Here is a 25,612-nt window from a genome sequence, read left to right as displayed (position 1 = left end):
AGAAATTATAAAGATCCAACCACCTTTATTAACTCATCATGGAGGTTTTCAAATAAATCAGTGAGTAGCAGCACATGAAACACAAGATAGACATTGCAGTAATCCAGTGCAATGTTCAACAATTTCATACCTTACTTATAGGATTCTTTGTTAGTTGTTTAATTCTTTAGTTTGTAATTAAATCAAATTTCCTTTGTTCTTAAGTAAATTTGTTAAAATCAATAAAACACAAATATATTTAAAAACACTTATTATTAAAGCTTTCTTAACTTATTATTTAATAAAATAGAAAAAAAATTATTTTTTATTAATGTATAAAATTATGTAAATGTTATTTTCATGTTACTGTTAAAAAAAATAATAAGTTGAGAATACTTGTAATTATATGTTACAGTGGTTTTATTTTCATGTTCCATTAGTGCTTCGTGTTCTAAGTGTAATATAAAAAAATTATAATTTTTTTTTTTTTTTGGTGTGTAGTGCAATTATCATTTACTACCTAACGGATTTATTCATTTTTTAAATAATAATTTTTATTGTATTATTGAAGCCTTGCGTTAACAAGATTTTGTTTTTGAACCTTAAGAGGATCATCTTAAAGATAATGCAAATGAAACTGAAGATTTCTGCAACCCTTTAGTGTCCCAGGAATATACCAGCAAATTATTATGATGATGATTAGATAATCAAATGAATTTGAAGGAAAAAAAGGAATATCTAGTTGTGTTATGTGTTGAGCAATCTATTAGGTAACATTTCTTTACTTTTAATTTTTGTACTGATGGAATAGTTTTATGTAACCTTTAACTTAGCTTACTTTCCCTATTCTAATTTGGCCAGTTGAGATACAATGTCTTTTTTTCTAACAATGAACAAGGCCATTCACAATCTGATTAGCTTTTGGCACAGAATGAACATTTGCCTATTACTATCTCATTTTTTGACCCACAGCAATAATGTTTTTCTGTTATGTACTATAATTGGCAGGAAAGTAAAATTATTATACAGAAAATACAAAACGTACTTGTAGATTTCTTGCTAGTTCAAGAATTTTCACAGATTGATGCAAGGGTGCTACTGAATGTATTAAGTTAGTTTCTACATTGAAGTGTTACAGATCAGAATTTTTATATTTAAGTATGGTGCAAAGCAAAAAAATTGTCTTTACAGGAGCAAAAAGGAACAAATTGAAATTGAAGGATATAAATCTTATTATTGCTGGGAGTGAAAAAATATTCATTCATAAGAATGACAGAACTGACAACACAAAAATACTTCAGAATATAAATGAATTAAAGATGATGTTTGATGTAAAAATATTTTTTTTCTAGTTTTAACAGATAGAAGCGTAAGAAAAGGTTTTAGATTATTTATTCATTTAAATTACGTACATGAATAACTTAGTTGAAATTTCTTTTTTTTTATCACAGGTATGAATTACAAATTATACTTAACATTAATTGTAGTATTATTTCAAGATCAAGGTAAACAATGATTGCTTTTATTAGTAATTTGATAACAGGTACTACTAATTCAGCAAATATGTTTATCAGCTAGTACTTTAATTTAAAAAAAAATATTGTCGGATAGATCTCACTATAACTGCCTTATAGATATTACTGTTTTTCTGAATTTTATAAAGGAATGAAGTGAATTTTATTTTGTTTTCAAGTCTGATTTTGTAGTAACAGAAGGTGATGTGAATACTAATAATTTATTTGATAATAGATAAAATAACTAACTAATCAGTTAAATCAAAATTATATGCATTCATCATTTTCTAACAAATATTTAGTAAATAATGCCTTTAACTGTCTATTTCTAATTCTACCAAATTTATTTCCAAGACATTTCATGTCCTCCATAGTCTCATTTACAATATTCCTGACATCTGAAAAAAGTGGATTCATTTATTAATCTTGAGTGAAATATCTATTGTACTTTTAATCTATGCTGGTAAAGCATATTATGTCTATGACAATTCTAAAATAAAATAATTTAAAACTACTCAATAATTGTAGTTAATAACCTTTATCATTAATGGTTGCAAAAGAAGTGGTAACATTTCTTTTAATTATTTTAAAAATGAAAAAAAAATGAATGATAGCAAGAATTTGTACTCATTGTGTTATGCAATACTGAATTTAGATTATTTGTTTACAGTTAATACTAGCATGAAAATTTATTAAAACAAAAAACTACTATTTGATATTGATTTTCATGTTTAACTTAATTCATTTAAATCACCAGTTGTTGACTCATCTCCAACTAGTTTACCATGTAAAAACAGTTGAGGATCAACATGTTCCTTCAACCAAGAAAAGCAAATGCATTTCGTTTTTATTTCCGGGGAAAACGTGAATCCAGTTTTACACCACGATTCTAAACAGGTGTAATTTAGAGCAGCCTCTCGGCAGTAGCTAAAGTACTACAAGGAAGGTAAATTGAAAAATTATTTACAAATAACGAATTTTTGCATGCAGTTTGTTGTACTACTATGACTACGGCAAATACGGTAACTAAGACACCTTCCTGTGGGGTTCGTTTTCTAGTGTAAAAATTCTCGGATATCGTCGTTCCAACTCGTATTCAAAAGGACCGACTACTGAACTAGAATACGGTTTACTATTCGTTTCAACATTTTGCACAGGGTACTGGTCAAGGAAATTGGACGATAACTTGAAGGGCATGATTTTTACCAGGTTTCAGTACCGGAATTACCAATGCTTCTGAACAAGAATCTGGAAAAACCTGATCAGAAAATATTCTATTATAGATACACAAAAGATGTCAAAATGCAGTATCTGGAAGTTGTGATAACGTACTGAACCTGATATTTTCATTTCAGAGGGAAGTTTTATGGGAATTATTCCAGTCATACTTTAGCTCAACAAAAGAAAAAGGTACACTTAATTCATTTCGCGAGTCTATAATCACGAATGGAGTATTTTCTACCTGCAACTCATACCTCATAAACTCAGAACAGTATGATGAAAGTGAAACTGATCTAAACGAGTTTCCAAGTATGTTCGCAAATCAGTTGGCGCGGTGACGATGATGCTGTTACATTTCAGTCCAACTGCGGTGGAGATTGTCCGTGGCCCAAACTTTTTTCCACACAGCCGATGATGGAGTTGTCCGATAAATGGTATCGACATAATTCAGCCATGATTTCCGTTTAACACAATGAAACAGTCGACGCCAAACAGCCCTCGCATTGCGGAAGGTGCAGAGAAATTAACTCGTGGGCCTTCGATCGTCGCAGGGTCTTAGCCCTGCGACGATTCCTTACTGAACGCCTGCAGTCTTCATCCCATCAAGGAACAGCAGGCACCTTGGCTTTCCAAAAGTTAAAGGGATAAACTCATTTCCACTATCGAGTATCAGGTATGTAAAATTGACAAGTTGGTGGATTACGCTATAACTCTTTTCGCATGGGCCAAAGTAAATCCTTATATGCGATCCAATCCGCCTTCTGAACCACCCATCTGCTTGACTGACTCTGAAGCAAATCACTATTACCGACTGAGATAACAACCGATTTGTCATCGCTTCCAAAGAAGCGTTTTTGGAAACGTGTCAGGTTAAGACGTGGGAAAAGGAATGCTGAACATAAAGACAAATCGATGCATGAAACTGTTCCTGATGAAGATGATATTAACGATGGGTCTTACCACATTACAACCCATTGTTAATACGCTGAGATTTAAGTTCTGCCTTAATCGATCAACTATACTGCCTCAGGAAGAACTTGATAAGCCCCATGACTGTGATGAGCATCGAAATCGCCAATTATTAGTCATGGTAAAAGAATCCTGACCCCGTAGGGGTAAACACCCACCATGTGAAGGTTATGGTCGCCACCCTACTCCCTCCGTACCTAGTCCTGATGGGCTTTACTGGAGAATATCTTCAAAACCTCGGCAAAAGGCATGTTGCAGCCTTGTTCTTGCCTCAGACAGGATGCCAACGATGCAATGTGATATTCCCACTGGTGTACTACTTATCTACAAAAACTCAGTGATTAACAAAACACAAGTCTAGTCTTCAACAAGACTGAAAGATAAAACAAAGGAACTAAAATCAATCTACCGAACTAGGTGAAAACCGAGTTTAGCACTCAACTTAGAACAAAATATAACACAAAAACAAAAGAACAGAACATCCCCTAGCAATTCTCTGTACACCTTCAACTATCCTTTCTTTAGCCAAATAAAAAAAATTCTCTACGATCATCCATTCGGCTAGGTCCCTCCAATTTACACGGAGATCCAATGCCGACCCAATAATATCGAGCCGGCAAATGATCTCTGTGCGCATTAACTCAAATTTGGAACACACATAAAACACATGATAGGCATTTATATTACAATATAAGTACATTACAATATTTTTAATGTAAATATTCTAATATTTATCAACTACTATGCGTATTTTTATTTATTTTTTTTTTTTTTATTAAATACCTTATTATATTTCTACATGTTTGAACTGCGGTTCTGGAATTTCGGTGATAACAGGAAATATTAGTGTTATTATCTATGCAGCAAAACAACTTATAACTATTAGCTATAAATCTATGTTGCTGATCATATACAATAACAACAGCTCCTTTCATCATGACCAACATTGGACTTAATATCATCATGACCAATTATGTCTCTATAAATCACATACATGAGTTAAAATAAAAATTCTTACATTGAATTTTTCAAATTATTTTCATAAGGTAAGCTTCAGTAAGCTTACAATATAATATAATTAAGCTTATTAATTATTTCTAAACCAGATTCTTATTGAAGTATATTTGCATCTGTCGCTATGAATTTTCTATATTAGATAATTGCTTATAAGTTAAATTTGCTCTTACCACACCGTATTTTGTATTATATTTATTAATCACATTTAAATAATAAGGTGATTTTAAAATGTGTATTATGTATTCCAGAGCTAAAATATCTTAAAAGTCATGTTTGATTCTAAATACAATGTAAAAACTACCCATACAGCAGCCACAAACCTCATCCATTGCTAAACATAACAAACAACAATTATACAATGCGGATTATAACAAAAGTCTCCAGTTTGTCCTTGTTTGTATGTTGGTTAATTTCCCTACCTTTTAATATTTCATTGTTAAATAAACCAGTTTTATAACTCATTCCCAAAATTCTAACATCACGTGTTGGAAATGTAAAATCTCTGTTTTTATATTACCTCATCAACTCTCCCAGCCTAATAATATTATCCTTTTACCTGTTAAAAATATCAAAATAATCATTAATCCAAAGGCTATAGCCATTCTTACTAATTTCACTTGAAGGAACCATTGCACTCATTTGCAGAATCATATCTTAAATTTTCTTACGGTTGAAAGCATCAAGAATTGTAGGTAAATCATTCTTTTAATAAGCCTTTTCCTTGATCCAAGTTCATAACCTACATTATTTACAGAAAACAAAAATGTATTAGATAATTTTTCTATTTTTCTCAAAATATATTACACTGGTGTTAGTTGAAGTATATGGTTCAAATAACTTACTAGATAATGAAACAACTGAAATATTTGATGAGTATTTAAAGATATATTCTGTAACTTTTCCAATATAACCACTCAGAAAAAAAGTTTTCTTTCACGAGCAAACAACTTCTACTATCTTGTTTTAAGCTTTGAAAGCTTTCAACATACAAATAGCATTCCTGCTCCTTGATTGTATAGGGAACAAATGACCACACCTTGTTTGTATGAATACAGTGGGTTTGTAATGGCAATATTGTAGTTTTGATCAATATAATCGCTAAGAGTGTCCTGTCTTTAGATATTATAAGCTCATTTCCAAATAATATCATATCCATTTTAGCAATTCTGACATGTTAGAGTATATTATTTATTTACACGGATTTGAATACTAGATCATGGATACCGGTGTTCTTTGGTGGTTGGGTTTCAATTAACCACACATCTCAGGAATGGTCGAACTGAGACTGTACAAGACTACACTTCATTTACACTCATACATATCATCCTCATTCATCCTCTGAAGTATTATCTGAAAGGTAATTACCAGAGGCTAAACAGAAAAAAAGAAAGAAAATATAGTATTTAGTATATGTAAGCATCATTACTGGTATGTATTCCTGGAATAGAATTTATTCTAAGAATTGTTTATTATAGTTGAAGCCTTTGTTTTGTACATTAATTTGTCCAGCACTAACTACGTTGAATGAACATCTAACTTAAACTCACTGTTAGAATGCACATCTAACATTATTTTGTACTTATTATACTCATTTTTAATTGGAAGGTATATCTAATGTATTTATATAGAAAGATTATCTATATAAAAATTAATTTGAAAAAAAAATTAAAATTTGTTTTTTTAAAAGGTATAATTTGTAAATAAATAACTTAACTGGCACAATCGATAGAACGTCTTCAGAGAGAATTAACGGACATAATTCTTCGTCGGTATCTACCGTTTACGAAGACAAGCACAACGGGAATAAAATAATATTATTCTACGGAGTGTAGTGAATAAGTGTATATAATTCAAAACAGTAATTTTTATATTGTGTTACACATTCCAAGTAAGTTTATTTAAAAGTGAAGAAGTTAAATCAACGAAAAATCAAATTAATAGAATAGTGTACGATCATATCACGTCATGTTAACAAAACAATAATCTTATTGTAAATAGAAAATAATATTTAATAATCTAACTTCAGTATTTGTTATAATTAATTTGTGTAAAATAAATTTTATTTAGCCAAAATGACAACACTAGTGTTAAAAAATGAATAGTATTTGAACATGATCTTAAATTTTTAGGTGATCCTCCGGGTCCACAGTTAGGCATTGCTTCAGAGGAGAGAGTTACAAATACTTCCAATAGTTGCAAATAATGTTTAGAAAAGTGATATTGAATGGTTACTCAGATAAACGTGATTGTTTCACATTAAATTTAGAAATGGCAGAATTAAAACAAGAAACGAATGAAACATCTTTTAATTTTTTTGAAATCGTCAAACAATTATTAAATTTGCAAATAGCTTATTTTATAAATTGAGAATCTGTAATAGTAAATGTTTTATGTGAATATGTTGTTAGAAAGTTAGCTTTAATAGTTCTATTGAGAGGATTACAGGAACCGTTAGGTTCATTTATGCGTACTAAAATCCCAGTTTACTAGAATAAGCTTTATGTTAAAAATTTTTTTTTAGTTTAAAATTAGTAAATTGAATTCTAACAGCAGTAATAATAACAAACAATTTGTAAGAAACGTGCTCCAAACAAAAACCAAAATAATTTTAAATTTTGTAAATACCAAATCTAGCAGCTTTTCATTCAAATCAAATTTACCTTCCAGAAAATTCAATACTCCAGAGATTACTTTATAGAAATCCCAATTCCTTTGTAAGACCGCAGTTTAACCAGGTACAACCAAATTTAAGTCAACGACAACCCTTTCAGAATACCATCTGAAACCAGAGACCTAGTTTAAATGGACTCAAGAAACAGCTATGAATATTACAACGAGAAATTTTGTAGAACCACCAAACAAATATCTCAAATTACATTAAACATCAGGAAATAATAAACAACGAATGTACGGGAGGCAAATCTGCATCAAACAATGAAGCAATATTTTTTCCCTAGACCTTTCCCAACAAATAGATAATCTTAATTTAGTTAACTTACAAAACAAAATTAGTTTAGAAAATAATAAACAGCTAAACAGTTTGAACCGATCATTTTTTAGAGTAAACGAATTTAGGAACAGTTTTTAATCTACGAATTTGCATTCGTAAATTAACAAACTGTCATATATGATATCACTCATCTATGAAATAGGTCAATTGATACTGGAAGTATCAAACCTCTTGTAAAGAAATTTATTGGTTTCGAAAATGTTACAGTGTCTAGGTAAAGACCCTTTCGAAGTAATCACAGCAAATGTTACGTCGAAAGAAAATCTTATACTTTATTATCATTATTAGGAAGTAAGAAGAATAAATATTATTTATTTGATTTTCATAAAGATCTTGATTTGCTATTAGGACTAGATAATTTGAAAGAAATGAACATCGGTTTGGATTTAGTAAACAATAAGTTAACGCTTGGAAATATAGTGAGTGATACCTATATATTATTTTAATGCAAGTTAAGAAATGCAAACAGAGAACACATTTGTTAAAAAGTAAGTTACATAATGCAGGCACCCACGACACAAAATATTAGTTTCATGTAGTAAACATAAGAAACAGTGAAACAGAAAGGTGAATCTTATAAAAATATAAATGTACAAGAAATACCAAAATGTATGTAATTAATATCAAGGACTATGAACCTCATTGTACAGTAATAAATCCACATTAATAGATAAGAAATTAATATGTAGCAGAACAATTTTTGCAACTGTTAAGTAGCTATAATTTTATACAAATAATATAATTGCATAAACATCTGGACAACACATGAGATACCAGTTTCTACGTGAAATTATCGATATCCTGAAAAATATTGAAATTAAGTCGAAAACCAAATTCAATATATGTTAAATAGAAATATTATTAGACCCTCATATTCGACCTGCAACTCAGCAGTTTGAATAGTACCGAAAAAACCAGACGCCTCAGGAAAACAATAATTTAAATTAGTTACTGATTTTAGGGAATTAAATTCAAAACGATTGATGACAAATTTCCGCTACTAAATATAACAAACATTTTGGACAAATTATAGGAATAGCCCAGTATTTTAGTACGTTGGATTTCGTCTCTAGTTTTCATCAGGTAGAGATGGACTCGAGTAGCACAGAGTAAACAACGATCTTCACTGAAGAAGGACACTACGAATTTCTGAGGATGCCAATCGGATTAAAAGGTAGCTCACCAACCTTCCAACGAATAATGAATAATCTACTACGCGGAATTCAAAATGAAATTTGCCTTGCTTAAGTTGACGATATTATTACTGTTTAGTCAACTAGTTTAGAACATATATTAAGACTTAAGTTTTTGTTAGACTCAAAATTAGATCTGCTAATTTCAAAACGTAGTTAGATAAAACGGAATTTTTATATAGAAGTAACTTAATTAGGGCATCATCTTGTGACCTTAGATAGTGTTAAACCCAATCCGAATAATGTCAATACCATTAAACGTTATACAATACTAAGGACCGCTAAAGAAATTAAACGTTTTTAGGTTTATTAGTATACTTCAGAAAATTTATAAAAGAATTTGCTAATATAATGAAAACGCTTACAAAATGTTTAAAAAAATACGCGAATATAAATATTGAGAATTCAAATTGATATAAAATGTTTTGAAATGTGTAAAAATATTTTGTCAAATGAGCCGATTTTCCAATAACCAGATTTTACGAAAGAATTTAACCCTATAACATATGCCAGCAATTTTGCTATTGGAATTGTATTAAGTCAGTATAAAAACGGCGCAGATCTACCCACCATATATGCAAGTCGGAGATGTCGAAACAAATTATTCCACAATAGGAAAGGAAATGCTGTAGTTTGGGTAATTAAATATATTCTTCCATTTCTTTACAGAAAATTAAAAATATTCATCGATCATTAACCTCTGACACGGCTAATTTCCATTAAGGCACCAAACTACAAACTTTTAAGATGCTTTATTAAGAATACAATTAATATAAATGAAAAACAGATAGACATTTAGAAACCACATCAGAAAATACAAATGAGATTATTAATGAACCTGTTAATTTATATTTTCCAAATTGGATGACAAATCGATAATTGCGGCTAGGCTGTATAAAGAGGACGAGATGAGGCCGGACGTCCTGGTGGAAGCGGTCACAGAGATCTGTGAGACCATAGGAGGGGTTGTTAAAAAATCAACTGGGGTCAAGCGGATCTACTGGTGTCAGCTGAACTGGCCGAATTGAGGCGAGCTTGTTGGTCCAGCAAGGCGGCGGTTGTAGAAGTTGAACCGCGGGATCGACTCGGATAAGAAGGAACAGGCGAGAGCTTCTTTCGTCGAGGGCAGGAGAGTTTATAAGCTGGCTATCATAAAATCCAAGCAATTGTTGGAGGTAGCTTTGCGAAGATATCGACGGTGACGTCTGGGACCGGAGATACTATATTGCGGTTAAGAGATTCGGGCGCAGACTGCAGGTCGTTACGGATATCAGCTGCGTAATTTTGTGGCAGCGCTCTTCCCAGCAAGTGGTGACATTAGAAGGGAGGAGACCGTTGCCGATGATATACCTCGGTTCAGTTTGAAGAAGTTGATCGCTGCCAGCTGAAATTGAAGTCCGGGAATAGTCCTGGGCCTGATGGTCTTCCGGTTTAAGTGATCATGATAATGGTTGAGGCAGCACCATGAAGAGTGCTAGATGCGTTCAACTACATCCTGATCAATGAACAGATACCGAAGGTCTGGAAGGAATCTAGGTTGGTGCAAATTAGGAAGCAGGGACGTCCAGTTGATGATCCATCTGCCTATAGACTTGTGTGTGTGTGTGTGTGTGTGTGTATATATATATATATATATATATATATATATATATATGTGTGTGTGTGTGTGTGTGTGTGTGTGTGTGTGTGTGTGTGTGTGTGTGTGTGTGTGTGTGTGATCAACAGCTTTATGAAGCTGTTTGATAAGATGCTAATGATGAGGCACGCCGATAACATTGAGAAATGCGGTGGACTAAACCCACATCAGTACGGATTTCGAGCAGACATCTCGACAATGGACACGGTGAACAACGTGAGAACATGATAATCAGAGCGGCAGCTGGGTCGAGACACAAAGGGAACATTTGAGCGCTGTTATTTTTCGAAGTCATGAATACTTTGAACAGCCTGTCGTGGTCGTCTTATTTTTGAGTCGCTCACGGAAAAGGGGATCGATGCCTACCTTTGGAGACTGTTGCAATCCCATCTCTGCCAAAGAATTGTCATCACATCTAGCATCAGTGGCCGGGCCTAACTCATGGCCGATCGGAGTGTGCCACAGCAGTCGGTTCTGAGAGCCTTATTGTGGAATATAGTCTATGATGGGGCCCTGTCTGAGGCTAGCGTTCCCTGAAGGTATTTTTCCTGTTGCCTTCGTGGATGACTAGCGTGATAGACAGGAGCAACGAAACCATCGAATTATCAGTGGATAGCTACTCGATAAAGGGCTGGAACTGGCTCCTGAGAAAACCAAGGTGTTGATTATGGCTGGAAAGCGGAGATTGGGCCCTATAATCTTCCAGGTGCAGGGTGTATCTGTACTTTCTGAAACTTCGGTGAAGTACCTCGGGATATGACTGGACGAAAGGCGTTCCCTTCGGAGACATATATCTGAAGACGCAATGAGGGCTGAGAAGATGGTGACCGCGCTGAGGAGGCTTCTTACCAATGTTTGCGGTCCTAGGTCGTCTAAACGACGTGTTTATTCGGGCGTCATAACTCGGTAATGCTTTACGGGGCTCCTATTTGAATAAGGACCCTGGCCACTGATCGTGCAGGTTGATCCTAGAGCGGTTCAGAGAAAAATATCTCTGAGAGTCTGCTCGGGTAAAGGACTATTTTGCCGGAGGCGGCGTTCGTTATTGCGGTACGCCACCGATGGACCTGTTGGCCAGATTCGGGAATGACTGCTATTGTAGGAAGGAAACGACGTGTCTAATGACATTCTTCTTAATAGGTGGCAGACCAGGTGGGAGACATTACCCAAGGGTAGATGGGCGTTCAGATTAATTGATCGTCGGTAGGAGTTTTGGGGAAGTAGATCATTTCTTAACCCAGTTCCTCTCGGGTTATAGCTGCTTCAGGACGGACCTGTTTGCACGTGGGCGCAGCGAGGATGAAATTTGTCCGTACTGCGGCACCGATGATGATATCGACACGTGATTTTTATACGTGATAGATGGACGAATTTAATGGTGCAATGAGTGGCGATGACGACGGACCCTCTAAATGCGAATAATATTGTCAGTGTCGTGTTCGACTCCGTCGAAAAATACAACGTTGTTTTTGAGATTGTTAGGAGGATTGTAGCGGGTAAGGTGGCTGAAGGGTAGGATAAGAGAACAGCCTGCGGAAGTAGGAGGAGCCCGTCGAACTCCACTGAGTTCCTGCCCTCCCTTTCTGACTGATAACCATGCTGCTCGCATCATGGTGATGAGCATTATCGCGGTGGGGAGTCAGATGCGGGATGGAAGAATAGCCTGCGGTGGGTAAGGTGCCTTTTGTTCGCGTCCGGTTGCGGATGGACAGTTGTCTGTTGACCACCGTAGACTTCACCGTTTCGCTGTCTCCTTCTGACAGTCGATCCTGTAAGTCCTACCGGCGACGGTGTTATTCTTCTTGGCGTTTATGGTCTTCGCATGTTGCCGAGGGGGAAGGGTTTTAGTCAGTGAGAGCCCGACACTATCGTCTGTATGGGCGAACGGTGGTTGGTAGAACATAAAAAGTCGAGGTTATCATTTTATTTGTTTAAAAACTAGACACTGCATTGAAATTATAAAGATGAGGCGAAAATACCAATAACTGATGAAACAGTTAATATTAGAAAAAACCAATAATATTAGAATTAATAAAAAATAACCTGCAAAAAATTAAAATACAAAAATTGTTTGATAATAGAATAGTAAAATATCTGAAAATAAACTTTTTAATATTATTAATTTTATAAGAGAATATTTAGTTCTTAACGTAAAACACAATTTGTATTTTGAAAATAATTTTTACGAAAGATTTGCAGCAATTGCAACAGAATATTTTAAGTTACCAACTACAATTAGTAAAATGTAGAAATAAAGTTTTAGATACCACTAATGAAGAAGAATTGCAAGAAATAATAAATAATTATCATGTAGGCAATCACAGAGGAATACACCAAATTTATCAACAAAATTAAGAGAAAATATTATACGCCAAATTTATAAGTACATATCCAGAACTTTATAAATAAATGCGACATTTGTTTTAAAACAAAATGTGAAAGAATTCCTTTAAATTTAGAAATAAATTTTTTTATACACCTTCTTAACCACTGAAAATAGTTCATACCGACAGCATTTCTTTTAAAAAAAATTATTTTTGTCTATTGTAGATAGGTTTTCTAGGTATCCGCAAGTATATCAGAGTACTGGATCATGGGAAATAGAAGTAGCCGATAAATTATTAAATTATTCATACAACGAAATACCTGAAGCAATTATATCCGATTATGGATCCTAATTTAATAACAGTGTAATTAAAGCAGATACACAAAATTAAAGTACATTTTACAAGCACACAACACCCACTGTCTAATAGAATATGTGAAAGATTTCATTCCACTCAAATTGGACATATGAGAATTTTTAATAACCGACTGGAATTTAAAAACGAAAGTAATGAGAACAAAATGAAATATGTAGTTATCGCATACAACAGCAGTATTCATTCCGTTACAAAATTAACGCAGTTTGTAATTTTTTATGGACAGATTAACCCAAATTCATTATTCAAAGCAGATATATAACAGCAGATAATAAACGATTACGTTAACAATCAAAGAAAATGTGAAATAATTGTATTATAACAAAAAGTAAAATTAATTTGTCAAAAATTAAACGACCTCGCAAAATTAAGCAATTCCAAAAGAAAAATTTTCCTCAAATACAGAAAGTAATCCTTACTTAAATTCTATGGCAATCCTTCCTGTTCCTAAAAGGAATTCATCCCGGACAGCAATAAATCTCATAAGAGAGGTTTATTTCGCGAATAGTACCGGTAGAATTAGGTTTACCCAAATTAGAAGCTTCCTACCATACATTCATTCATTCATTGTTACAGTTAGGATATTTAATAATTTAGAAAATCTGGCTAATATATATTAAATTGTTTTAATATTAATCAATTCAATGATCTAGGTAAAAATAAGATTTTGTAATTGACAATAGTCATACGAGTAAGTCTACAGATGAAAGTAATTATATTAGATTTATTAATCTGTCAAAAATATTAATAAATGAAAAATTAGAAAGTTTTATTAAGTGGTAAGGTAAAAAATAAAAGAGGAATTGTCAGTGGCCTCAGTTCATGTGATGCGAGAAAAATATGAAAAATCGTTAGAACAAATAAAATATAAACAAAATGATATTGTAGTCAGATTAATGACCAGTACTCTGTTAATCCAGGTATTATAAATTAATTTAATATAACAGTTTGTATAAGTGAAGATAATTTTATAGCATTAAGTAATAACTGGTTGATAATGAATAAAAGTGTTAATGATTTTATTAAATTATAAAAATTAAGAGATTTCCTTCCTTAATGGGCTAAATATTTTGTACAATATTATTTTAAGTTTACTTCAAGATATTAAGAATTCTTTGACATTTTGTAAATTAGGAATGCTGCATCCCAGCATTATATAAACTAGAGAGTTATTTAATGAAATAGAAAATGTTTCCAAATATTACGTTAGTCAACCGAAATTATAAAATGTAAGAGAATTCGTAAATTTATTAGGTAGTTGTAAGACCAGTTCTAAGGAAATAATATATTTTCTTAAGTTGCCAATTGTAGAACAGTTGGCTTGTGTTTTGTACAAATTGATTTCTGTTCCAACTAAAAGGGACTTAGAATAAGTAACAACACCTAAAGTGAAATAGTTGTTACAACTATTAGTACAAACATTAGAATTAGGAAAATCAAAAATTACAGGCTTAGTTATAGTAATAAAATGTACTCTAAATATTTATGTTCATTTGAAATACATCGTAAAAAAAAAACATTTTTTTTTTAATTTTTTGTCAATTTGTATATCATATTACATAGGTCTATCAAAAAATGTCTACAATTTTCAAAAATTATAAACCCCGGATGTTAAACAAAGAAAAGCTTTTTGAACATTTTTACGTTCTTGTTTACCTATTATTAAACGGGTTGTTAAGATTTAGAGAAAATCGAATTAAAGCTTAACCTATGAATGAATATTTATAGAATTTTTTTTTAATTTTTTCCCCACCTTTTACAAATGTAATATTGTTTTTTTTTTTTTGTCTTTAACTCATTTAATTTTTACTTCGTTTACTCCTTTATCACAATACTTCCTTTACTTCGTACAAGAAAGTATTGTGATCGCGAAAAATTTGGGTTTTCAAATTTCAACGGAAATATCCACTTTGACCTTTGCTGAATCCATTTTGACTAGTTTCGGCGTGACGTCTGTACGTATGAATCTCGTATTACTCAAAAATTATTAGCCGTAGGATGTTGAAGTATTAAATTTAAAACTGTTGTAATACCTAGCTCTGCACCTCCTCTTTTGATTGCAATCGACTGGACCAAAAGTGCCCAAAATCAAAAAAATTCGGATTTTGTACTTTTTCTTAACTACAGTAATAAGCCCTTATTGAAAGCTATTCAACGATATATCGTAAGTGGTACTTATTTTCATTGGTTCCAGAGTTACAGTTAAATAAAATTCTAATTAATGAAATATTCGGATCTTAAAAGGGGAAGGCACATCGGTTCAAATCAGACTTCACCTCCTTTTCCTTTCTTTTAAATTTTTTATATAGATTTATTAATAATTAATTATTAACCTCTGATTGTAAAAAAAACTTCTACAATCAATTATAATTCAATAATAAACAAAAAATGAAAACATATAGTTATTAATCAAATAAAATTTTATGTACTTTTCATTTAAAAAAAAAAATGTGTGTATGTAATTTAATAGTCGTACAAGAAAGTCATATGTGTCCACATCACATTTTTAATCTCTTCGTGCATAATGGTGTCATTTGACGACTAATATTTCGTGTTTTTCCCCAAGTAAACGAACTCTGATCAGCTGAACCTTGTGGTAGTACTTTCAAAAGATCATAGATCGCAGCTCTCACCAGTTAGAAACTCCTTTTTCAACTCTTGTTTCCTGCAAATCTTATTTTGTAAACATACTACTGTTGTGAGTTACAGATTAAGTGCATTTTCCTCATATTCTATTTGGTGTTAAAGACTGCATATGCGGTAAGAAAAACTGTTTTGTGTAACTGTACACTTCACATATGCCGTTTATGATATAAATTTTACTTTATTTATAAATTATAAATAATTTACATTTTAATTTATAAATTTTATGATATAAATTTAGTTATAAATTTACATACATTTATGAAGAGTGGCAAATGACACCACCATGTAATAAGTGAAACCAATCTGCCTAAAATAATTCTGTAACTACTGCATCACATATTGTTATATTTTCCCCTTTTAGGCCTTAGAAATTGATGATTATATCTTATGATGATGAGGCCATTGATACAGGTGATTTTATTCCTACTGGGTCAAAAGACAAACTATGTAGTCCATCAGATGACAATTTAGAAGGTATGTACATCTAGATGATGATACTAAAAATACCAGATGGTGTTTATGAGATCTGTACAGATCCTTCATATTTTCCTGAAGCCATTCAACAAACTATAAAAGTTATTTAAGAATATAAAAGTTATCAGGACAATAAAAATACAAATTTGTAAGATGAATCACAGTTGTCTTCCACACCGTCCATAAGTGATTATGAAGAACTGCTGTAGAAATTACACAGGATCCTAGGAAAGACAATCTTATTATTTGAGATAAAAATATGCTCCTACATTTTTAGAATAGCATACATAAATGTTACTGGTGAGACCCCATAAGAACTCGCTGAAAAAATAGTCTTTCAAAGCAAAAGATACGCTTTGTAAAACAATAAAGAACATTTCAGACATACTTGCAAGGAGTTGAAAGTTTTTCCGGAATAGATTTAGTGATGTTCAGATTCATGTTTTCATCATACTCTTGATAATTCTAAACATCCTCTCATTTTCTTATTTTGTATTTTTTAATAATAAACCAGCTGAGCTAAGTACTATTAAGCAATTAATAACTTATGATTTTACCTTTCCTTTAAAATCTCAATTAAGCATTACTAATTTTATATCTGCTCTAGCTATAACATATACATTGTATTAACTAAAGTATGAAACTATTATGATTTAATGTATTAATTAATTCAGTATAAATTTAAAGGTAAATAAAGGAAGTGTAAATTATCTATAGTTTATTTATCCGGCAATTACTTAATGTTATTACCACAACCAACGTATTAGATCGTGGTTGGAATAGCTGTACATTTATTTTTGGTCCCCGGGCCGGATACTTAAAAAAAATTGGATTGACCGTTTAATTAAATTCTAATATTGTGATATATCAAAAATACACTGCAGCTTAGCAAATTCAATCTGCATTGGTGATGTTCAATAATAATAAACTTATAATTGAACGAAAATATTATTTTCGATTTCTTCACAACAGTGAATCTGGGTTCGAAATTTACATTAACACCATTAGCTATATAATATCTGTGTAATTTAGTTTTACTTTGTTTTTTTGGCCATGTTATTTATTGTAATAATAATGGATAAAGAACAATTATTAAGACAATAAAAGTCAATTAAAGCCTCCATTACAAGAACTGCAACATTCGCAGACAACTTTAACGCGTCACAAGGTGACAAGCCACGCCTTTCAAGTCAGATTACGCATGACCTTGAATTGGTATTACGCCATATATATCAATATATGATACGCCATATACGATTACATTCAGTCACAATTAGAAATGAACGTTGATGATAGCTTGCTTTACATCGAGAACAAATCGAAGAAAATTTATGCAACATTTACTAATCAACATATTGTAAGCAATCAAGAACGTTCTGTAGACAGCTGTTAAACAATTACAATTACAACCTATAAATTTACCATTGTTGAAAGGTGACATTTTTGAATGGCCTCACTTTTTTAATATATTTAATGACTTAACCCATTCTCGAAAAGATTTAACAAATATTCAAAAATTACATTATTAGCATTCGTCGCTAAGAGACGAAGCCATTGTCTTTTCAACACATTGTTTGAATTTTTTCAACCCATTGTTAAAAAAATTCCAATACAAATGAAAATTATAGATTCGCATTAGATTTATTGATAAAACGATTCATAATTTGTATATTTTAATGCAAATCAAAAGAGAATCATTTAGATCTTCTATGTAAATTCAATGAGTTTTTCATTTGTCAACTCATTTGAAGTAATTCCAGTTAACATATAAAGATTATCAAATAAGAGCTGTCCAAATTTTCAAGAATTTCTTGAGACTAGATGACACATCCTGGAAAATCTTATTACTACAACCTCACAATTCAGTAATGGAAATGTTAAAGGACAACATTACAACAATGCATTTAATTTTCATCACGAACAAATCCCACTTCAAACGTTAACAAGAATAAATAGTAGCAATCAATGTTACTCAAATAACTTATGTGATTTATGTCAACAAAGACACAACAGATTCGTTTATACTGATAAAACTAATTTTAAATTAAGTAATGATAAATTTAGTAATAATGACTATTGTTCACAATTAAACAAAAATTTAATTTTGTCTACTGCTGTATGTAATGATGATATTTTTGGTAATTCTCTAATTTGTGTAGTCTTGTTAGACTCAGTCAGTCAATTAAACTTTTGCACATATAAGTTTGCTAGCAAATTGGAACTTCAACTCAGTAAAGAAGATTTGCCTATTTCAGGCATAAATAATGTATTAGTCAAATCTGATTATAGTGTACTAATTACATTACATTCATGATACAAAAACTTGTGTATTGTGCTGTTTTGCCAGACAGCTAATAACATTCCATTACATACATTTGAAACTTCTCATCTTAATCTAACTCAAAATCTATTCTTTGCAGATCCCAAATTTAATATATCAAATAATATTGATATTTTAATCGGATCCCAATTTTATTTAAATCTTATTTTGCCTCGTAACTTAGAGATTCAAGATGTCTTATTACTCAAGAGACTAAGCTGGGATATATTCTTAGCAGTTGTCTTCCTACTAAATTTAAACATAAGAATGCTGGTACATCCCTTTTTACTAGCAACAATATCTTAGATCATTCAGCTATACTTGATTCTAATGTTTCATTATGTGAAACACACTTACAACTTCATACCAGTAAGAAAAATCAAGGCAGATTTATTGTCCCATTAACTCATAAATCTGATAAACTCTGGGTAGGTGATTCTTTCATTAATGCTAAAAATAGGTTCTTCAATCTGGAATAAAGATTATGCAACAATTCTAATCTTAAAGTGAAGATTACTTAAGATTAGGTCATATGTCATTACTTTCTGACTATTAACTAATGAATCAGATATATATTACTTACCTCATCACCCAATATTTAAGTCCCAAATCTAACTACTAAAATGAAAGTTCTTCGATGGCTCAGCTAAAACCTCTAATGGTTTATCTCTTATGATACACTTTCAGTTGGGCCTGTTGTCCAACAGGATTTATTTTCAATAATACTTAGATTTAGAATTCATAACTATGTCACAACATTTGACATAGCGAAAATATATCATCAAATACTAATTAAACCTTATGACACTAATTTACAATGCATTTTGTGGCGTGAATCTCCAGATCAACAACTACAACATTTTGCACTTAGAACTATAACATATGGAACCGCTTCTGCTCCATACTTAGCCACTAGATGTCTAATCCAAATATCAAATGAAAACCAAACAGATCTCCGATTAGCATGTAATGCTATTAGAAAATATTTTTATGTTAATGATTTTATTTAGAGCGCTGACCAGCTAGATGAAGCTATCAAACTAAAAACTGATGTTTCTAATTTACTCAGTTATGGTTTTCCATTTCACAATGATTCTCTAACAACCATAATATTGCTGCTTCTGAGCATAATTGTTACCCACCGGGTTGGTCTACTGGTTAACGCATCTTCCCAAATCAGCTGATTTGGAAGTCGAGAGTTACAAAGTCCTAGTAAAGCCAGTTATTTTTACACAGATTTGAATACTAGATCGTGGATACCGGTGTTCTTTGGTGGTTGGGTTTCAATTAACCACACATCTTAGGAATGGTCGAACTGAGAATGTACAAGACTACAATTCATTTACACTCATACATATCATCCTCATTCATCCTCTGAAGAATTATCTAAACAGTAGTTACCGGAGGCTAAACAGGAAAAAGAAAAAGAAAGAGAAGAGCATAATTGTTATATTCTTTTAGCCCAGGAACATGAGTTTATATATCTTAGGCATTTTGTGAAACAATTCTGCAGACAAATTATCATTTCAAATTGCTCAATTTATTGATACTAAAATTTATACTAAAAGAATTCTTCTCACTATTATTGCAGTAGTATTTGACCCATTAGTCATCCCATTGGTCCTATTGTTTTCTCTTGTAAATGTTTTATGCAATCTTTATGGTAACTTAAAATTAATTGGAATGATAAATTACCTACCACAATGTTATCTCAGTAGCATAAGTTACACAATCAGTTGCACTTAATTGAATTACTTAAGATAAGTCGTCCAATTAAATTCAGCAGTGATGCTGAGATTAACTCAATCCAAATACATGGATTTTCAGATGCTTTCATAAAGGGTTACAGCTGTTGTATCTACATTCGAACTTTATTTTCTAATCAAACAATTTCATGTAACTTACTTTGTCCAAATCAAGACTTGCCTCTTTAAAGCAAATAACAACTACAAGGCTTGAATTATTTGGTTGTTTATTACTGGCATGTTTATTAGTGAAAGTAATAAATGCTCTGAATATTCATAGTGATGAAATACATTTATATTCAGATTCAACAATAGCATTATCCTAGATTCATGGGCATCAGTCTGCTTGGAAGATATCAGTAATAGAATTACTGAAATTCAAACAGATACCTCAAATGCTAAATGGTGCTACATTGTCTTTTGAAAATCCAGCCGAAATATTGTCTAGGGGTTGTAATCCAAGTAAATTAATTGATATGTCGCTTTGGTGCCATGATCCTCCCTGGCTTTTAAAATTTTCATTTCATTGGCCAAATAATCATATTAACTTCAATAACTAGGATCAGTAAGGATCAGAAATGTCTTATAGAAAAATATAAAGGCACATCAACAGCTTTAGTACATACTGTGTTTTACTTTATTACACATAACAGTTTTCATCTTTGCATAAGCTAACTCATATGTATATTCGGTTATTGTTTCTGATTTATTCACAACCTTAAATTAAATCTGACTGAATAAATCACTGGTCATTTTACTACATGGAAATTAAATCAAACCCTTACCTTTTTCATAAAACAGTCTCAACATGTATATTTTAGTGATGAAATAAATAAATTTAAAAACAATCAAATTATTTTTAACCAAATTAAATCATTTCACTTGACCAATTTCTGGATGACAGCACTATTACGAGTGGGAGGTTGATGACAACACTCTTTATTATATTATCAAGCTAAACATCCTGCTATCCTATACTCAAAGGCAAATATAACTAAATTAATTATTATTGCTGAGCATTTACATCTTTTACACTCTGGTATACAATTAACGCATCATTCATTGTGCCAGAAATACTGGAACTTAAATGCTAAATCAAGCATTTCATCAGTCATTAATAAACAACATTATAATTGTTTTTGTTTTAACACAAAAACTCAAGTGCAACAATTAGGTCAGTTATCACCTTTCAGAGTAGTACCTTCCCATCCATTCTGTCTGTACAGTTGACTCTGGAGACCTTGCATAAGTTGTGTTTGCTGCCAGTGTCTGATATTTAATTGAACACTATTTATTTAAAATAAAAAAAATACTTCATATTACTAATTGAGAATATTGTTAAAATAATTTTGTTAATTAATTAATTATACTTATTGTAATTCATTTATTGTATTTTATTAGTGCTTTAAATTGTGATTTATATTATGGTCATAAATGTTACATATTATTATTAATGTACTATTGTGTATATTTATATCTTACTCGTATGCTCTTCTAACACTACAGAATAATTATTATAGTACATTTACATGTGCTACACACTAACACATATGCAGACAACACATACAACATACACACGCACGCACACACACACACACACGCACACACACACACACGCACACACACGCATGCACACACGCACACACACACACGCACACACACACACACGCGCACACACGCGCGCACACATACGCACACACACGCGCACACACACACACACACACACACATACACACACACACACACACACACACACACATACATACACACACACATACACACACACACACACACACACACACACACACACACACATATTGTATCTATGTTGGATGCGATAAGTCACTAAATATGGAATAATGTCATTATTTACACTTTCCATCCCTGGCACTATGGTTATTCGGACCATTGGACACACATTCTCCTGCATCACAAACACATTTAAAGTAATCCTAGTCGCTGTAGATTATAGGTACAAGTATGCAAGATAGTGTGGTATATATATATATATATTTATTTTTATTTATGTACATTATTACAAATTATTAATATTATGAGCATTATGATTATTCTTATATTCTTATTGTATTACTATTCTTACATTGTCACTGATTTATGATTCACTATTATATATTGATAAAAAAATGTAAAATGCATGTGTACAATTGTATTATAACAATATACTTGATTTATCTTGTAGTACTGAATAATATTAAATATTAATATTAATTGTATTATAATATTAACATTTATATACCTTATATTATGTTCTCACATTATTAAGAAAAAAAAGAACCTCTTTCTTGACTGGCAGTATGTTCAGATTCTTGTTTTCTTCATACTCTTGAAAATTGTAAACATCCTGTCATTTTCTTATTTCTTATTTTTTAATAATGAACCAGCTGAGCTTAAGTATTATTTTAATAACTTATGATTTCACCTTTTCTTTAAAACGTCAACTAAAAAACATTAATTTTATATCTGTTCTAGCCATAATATATATTTGTATTAACTATAGTATGAAACTATTATGATTTAATGTATTTATTAATTCAATATAAATTTAAAAGTAAATAAAGGAAGTGTAAATTATCCATAGTTTATTTATCCGGCAATTACTTAATGTATGCTGTTAACGCAACCAACATATTAGAATGCAGCTGGAATGGCTGTACAAGTGATGACACATATGCCTCCCTAGATTTAGAACGTATTATAAAGCTTATGTAAAACCTAAGGGCTAAGGGCTAATGGCTAATATTGTTGACCAATATGTTCTAAATATATATTTTTTTTTAACCTCTGGGACCACTGTTATTAATTGCTTCAGAGGGTGAGATGAATGACAAATGTAGCATGTGAAAATGTCATCCCTAACTGGGATTCAAACCCGGGACCTTCAGCCTTTCATCTGGAGGTCCCAGGTTTGAATCCTGGTCAGGCATGGCATTTTTACATTTACCATTTGTCATTCATCTCATCCTCTGAAGCAATACGTAATGGTGGTCCTGGAGGTTAAAAAAAAAATTTGGAACGTATTTGTCAACAGTATTAGCCATTAGCCCTTATGTTTTACTGCTGCTTCATTGACTGTAAGTAGATTTGAAGAGATTAAATGATACTAACATTTCAAAATAACAAAGATCAAATGGAAGATGATGAAGGTAGATTTTGAAGTTGAATTCAATAACTGAGAGTCAATATAAATCATATCGCTAATCTGGTGATAACTTTTAAAGGTTGTCGTGGAGGTACAGTTTACCTAAGAAATGGGATTTTAAAATGTGGGTTCATTATAGTAGAAATAGATACATGCATTGTTTTGAGCTGTATGGAGGAAAGAAACACGTAACTCTTTTAGGTCGAGTTGCTGTTATGGTTGAAAGATAGTGCCATGACATCAAAAACAACAACCATTAAATTGTTCATTGATAATTTCTTTGTAACACCGCCTCTACATTTTTCCAAATAATTACCTAATTCACATTTGTTTTTAATTTTAGCTGTAATAAATAAATAGTTTCATGTTACATTTTTAAGAAATAAAAAGATTTTAAAAGTTTTTTGAATTTTTTTATATTTCTTATTGCATGGAGGTGTCATATACCTCTCCACCATTTTATAAAACAAACTGAAAAAATTCTGAAAAGGTTTTGTTTATATCCAGGTGGGCCCTAGTAATCAGAAAATCACAGAAAATGTTTATTTCAACTATTTCATTATTTATACACTAAGAGTTATATTTTTATATACCTCATATAAGATATATACTATCATAAGATATGTTAATAAGCACTCTTTAAGAAATACTCAAAAGCATCACTGTTTATATCACTATCAGATGCCATAAGGTTGTTTTGAAAGTTTGTTAATTTCTTCAAAAATATAAACAGAGTTAATAGAAAATTCTTTGCTAAAAGTATTTCTGTTTTACATTAATTTTAATCCATACAACATCATAATCAATTCATCATAATCAAATTATACTTGTTCATTTATAATACTATTTTTTTTTTTTTGTTATGTGTATTTTTTCAAAAGTTTCAGTTATTGATTTTTTATTTGTTTCTAGAGTTGATACACTTTTAATTTTGAACATGTATGTTTATTTTCGTGTAGAGTATGTCTCCTGCATAATTAGATTTTGTTCTTTATAATAAAAATGATAATAATATTATAAATGAACAAGTAAAATTTGATAGCAATGAATGGATTTGGGATATAATAAAATTTTATTTTTTTATATTTTAATATATATACGAGGTGTGTGAGAAAAGTAATGAGATTGGTAACACTGTGAGCAATCTGGCAACGCTGTGTCTACTGGTCTGTGCTAGACCAGTTTGTTCATCCCTTCCTCGTGCTCAGTATGATTTTCAACTCCGTTTAGCCAACACATTATTTTTGACAGCGCCATCAGTGAAGTTGTGATTTTGTTGTGTGTTACGAAAATGGAGCATCGGAATTTAGAACAACAATCTGCAATCAAGTTTTATGTTAAACTTGGGGAATCCGCGAGTGTGACCTTTGAAAAGTTGAAACAGGCCTATGGGGAACATTGCTTATCAAGAGCACAAGTTTTTTGCCGGCACAAATCATTTTTGGAAGGCCGAGAACACGTTGAAGATCAACCTTGCTCAGGCAGACCTTCAACTTCAAAATCTGACGAAAACGTTGAGCATTTGAGGGTTCTTGTGAGATCAGACCGTCGTTTAACAATAAGGATGATGAGTGAACAGTTAAATTTAAACACTTTCACCGTACATCAAATTTTGACAGACGATTTGTTCATGCGAAATTGGTGAGAGGATTGACAATGACCGAGAATTCTTCAATCGTGTGATCGCAGGTGATCGTACTCAGATATCCATCTGAGTACGATCCTGAAACAAAGCGGCAAAGCGAAGAGTGGCACCTCCGTCATCTCCACGACCGAAAAAATTTCTAATGAGGAAATCAAAGCTCAAAATCATGCTGATTTGCTTTTTTGACAGTAGGGTATTGTGCATAAAAAATTTGTTCCTCCAGGACAAACTGTCAACCAAGTGTTTTACAAAGGTGTCCTTGAAAGGCTCAGGAAAAGAGTGATTTGCGTGAGACCAGACATTGCAAACAAGTGGATGCTTCATCATAACAATGCCCCATGTCAGACGGCCATTTCCATCAGGGAATGTTTGACCTCAAAA

At 31.7% G+C, this 25,612-nt stretch overlaps 1 protein-coding gene across 1 annotated transcript in view; it reads left to right on the top strand.

Moving 5' to 3' along the window:
• Window positions 1-15,908: 15,908 nt before the first annotated feature.
• Window positions 15,909-25,612, top strand: part of LOC142325023 (uncharacterized) — a 40,313-nt gene continuing 30,609 nt past the window's right edge. Inside the window, exon 1 of the mRNA XM_075366273.1 lies at window positions 15,909-16,001. The gene's annotated coding sequence lies outside the window, so the exon portion shown is untranslated. The remainder of the gene's footprint in view (window positions 16,002-25,612) is intronic.

Source organism: Lycorma delicatula, chromosome 5, assembly GCF_047948215.1.
Source record: "Lycorma delicatula isolate Av1 chromosome 5, ASM4794821v1, whole genome shotgun sequence".
NCBI lineage: Eukaryota > Metazoa > Arthropoda > Insecta > Hemiptera > Fulgoridae > Lycorma > Lycorma delicatula.
This window is presented reverse-complemented; position numbering and strand designations above follow the sequence as displayed.